Source organism: Cryptomeria japonica, chromosome 7 (genome assembly GCF_030272615.1).
Source record: "Cryptomeria japonica chromosome 7, Sugi_1.0, whole genome shotgun sequence".
Classification (NCBI taxonomy): domain Eukaryota; kingdom Viridiplantae; phylum Streptophyta; class Pinopsida; order Cupressales; family Cupressaceae; genus Cryptomeria; species Cryptomeria japonica.
The window spans coordinates 526,319,490-526,322,333 of NC_081411.1; the positions used below are offsets into that span (position 1 = coordinate 526,319,490).

The window sequence follows — 2,844 nt, forward strand, 5'->3', positions numbered from 1 at the left end:
TCCAATTCTCTTAAAGTTTTGATTGTATTTTATTATAAAAATCTCTAAAAATAATCATATAGCCATCAAATTTTAGCATTGGTGATGATTTCATGTTGACAATTTTCATAATTGCAAATATTAAATGATGGTGATTTTTCATATTTGAAAAATAAATCAGTATATTTTAATAAAATAATAATAAAAATGATTCAAATCTATGGACATTTCCTTAGAAAAAAATTGATTTCAAAGTTGGTTTTGGTGGAAAACATACAAGGTGACTTTGATTTCGAGAATGGTCTCCAGTTCAGGCTTCCATGAATAACCCCCACCTCCACTTATAGCCACAACAGGAGAAGAAAAATAAGAAGTCTTTGGTGGGTTGCCTGCTTCTATTTCTATCAAAAGTGGGGTGACGATACTCTCCACCATATTCATGGCATTTGTGCTTTCAGACATAAGAGTAGTAAGCTATTTCTAAGATATCATTATCTTTAATCTCACCACCCCATCTTGTGATGGAGAAGGAATGATTTGTATGGAAGGCTTCTTATCTCTTAAAGCAGACAAAGATCGAGGAAGGCATCTCTTATGGTGGGTCTAATTCTGAGTCTTAGAGGAGCTACTATCCAAAAACTCATGGGAATTTGTAGGAGGATGAGAGATCAAATAATATAGCTCCCCTACCCTTAACTCCGTATTACCCCCCAAACGCCTGCAATGCCCTCCAAAACGATGAATGAATCAGAATGGAAGATGGCATCATTTGGGTAGTTGCATTGAATCTCCTTTGTATATATTGGGCCTTCATACTTCAAAATCTTCCCATCCATTTTCATCACTTTTATTGTTGGATCTCCATGACTGCACTATACACATCATAGCAAAGCATTCCCCATCTTCTCTGCAAAAACCCAAAAGCCCAAAATCAAACCCTTATGATCTAAACACAAAAAGAAATGTACACTCTTTTAAAAATGAGATCCACATCAAGTTTATCTAGACCTACTTACTAAAATACAACTTAAGATGAACTAGTAACCTCAAAGGCTATTTGAAGCATTAGAAGACTCCAAACACATTTAACTTAATCAAAGTCATTGAAGCCTGTGCTATCTACCTCAAAAATCAGAGATTCTTACAACACCAGTTGTGAATTTGATAGAGGAGTATTGATCTGAGAATACTTGAGAGATGGTGTGTGCTCAAATTTTAAAATGATATAATGAATGAACAACAAAATAGATTCACTTAAAAAAATAGAATGCCTAGCAAATTTCTAGAGTTGTAGCTTTTTGGGACAATAAGTAGAAAGCATTTAAATAAAAATGGCTACCAATTTGAAAAAAGCATAGTAGTATCACTGTCAATGATCTTAACTCCCCATCAAAGCACTTGTCAAACTGTTAGTCAATCCTCCAAAACAACACCTGCAATACAAAATGGAGCATGCGTATATTTTCCACTTTTCATCACAAGAGCCACCTGTTGTTGATGCTCTCGTGAGCCTTTTTCTGCAACAACCCATCACCATTAATCCCCATGCTAAGAACTCATCGCAAGCCAAAAATAAGAAAACAAAAAATACCATCAGTCCTCCATTAAACTCCATAAAAACACAAATGATAACCCAGAAAAAAACTCAGGAATCCTACGAAGATCAGCGACAAATGAGCATACATACAGTTTTCTTAGTGACCACCATTTTGCAATCCCTCCTTTACTCAGCTTACAAAGCTACTTCCATGCTATTTTTTCTAAAGAATCAACATCATTTGCCTTCTGGATCATCAACAACAACGATCAACTGATCCATTTTGCCACATTTTGGATTGTTGTTCCTCAAATCAGAACCAACAGTAACAGAAAATTAAAAATATGCTAGGTGGGATAGAGATTTAAAATCATGTTGGGAAGGAGAGTATGATGGGCGGGAAAGTGATTTTTAAAATTAACGTCACAAGCTAAACATGAGTTGAAATGTATGTTGCCCTCCACTTAATCCTTCATTTGATTCCGGTATGACATATTATTATGCATGGGATGCATGTCTTTTTATGTACAATATAGAGTTGTTTTTCATAGATTGTATGACCAAGTTTGGGCTAAGTTACGAACAAAACAATATAGAGATGTTGTTCATAGATTGTATGACCAAGTTTGGGCGAAGTTACGAACAAAACATGGACTATTAGAATGTTTTAGAAGTGACATTGGGGTCAAACAGGGCTCCCCATTATCTCCTACCCTATTTGGGCTATACATTGACAAGCTAGAGGAATAGATAGACAAGTTTGGGGGTGGGGGTGTTCATCTGACCAACTATGTAATCAAGCTGATTTTATATGCTAATGACCTTGTTTTAATGGCAAAAACATCACAAGATTTGAAAGAACACTTGAAGGCTATAGAACAATTTTGCCAAGAGGCAGGGATGCAGGTGAACACTAGCAAAACCAAGGTCATGATCTTTACCCTAAAAAGAAAGAAGGTCCATAGAAAATTTGTCTTTGAGGGAAACACCTTACAAGTGGTCAATGAATATAAGTACCTTGGCCTAGATTTCCACAATAAAATCAGCTGGGAAACATGTAGAACAAAAAGGATCCAAGGAGGATGGAAAGCCTTATATTCACTCCAAAATAGACGCAGAAGAGCAGAACTATGGGATTGGAAAACTAAGAAAACTCTTTTTGGGCTTCTTGTGGTTCCGATAGTATTGTACGGATGTGAGGTATGGGGCAGCAACACTTCAACAAGGAAATGGAGGCAAATAGAGAGATTACAAAAGCATTTAATTATGACCAGTCTCAAGATTAAATCATCTATCCCATATGAGATTGTCCTAGCGGAGGCGGGGGT

The 2,844-nt window shown here is 36.1% G+C and overlaps 1 long non-coding RNA gene across 1 annotated transcript; it reads right to left on the bottom strand.

Annotated features, from left to right (window-relative positions):
• Positions 1-243: 243 nt before the first annotated feature.
• LOC131072392 (uncharacterized) lies at positions 244-1,852 on the bottom strand. The gene is made up of 3 exons (XR_009112687.1): positions 1,667-1,852; positions 1,319-1,496; positions 244-886 (listed from the first exon to the last, which is right to left on the bottom strand). It is a non-coding gene; the product is annotated as an uncharacterized LOC131072392 (long non-coding RNA).
• Between the last annotated feature and the right edge of the window lie 992 nt (positions 1,853-2,844).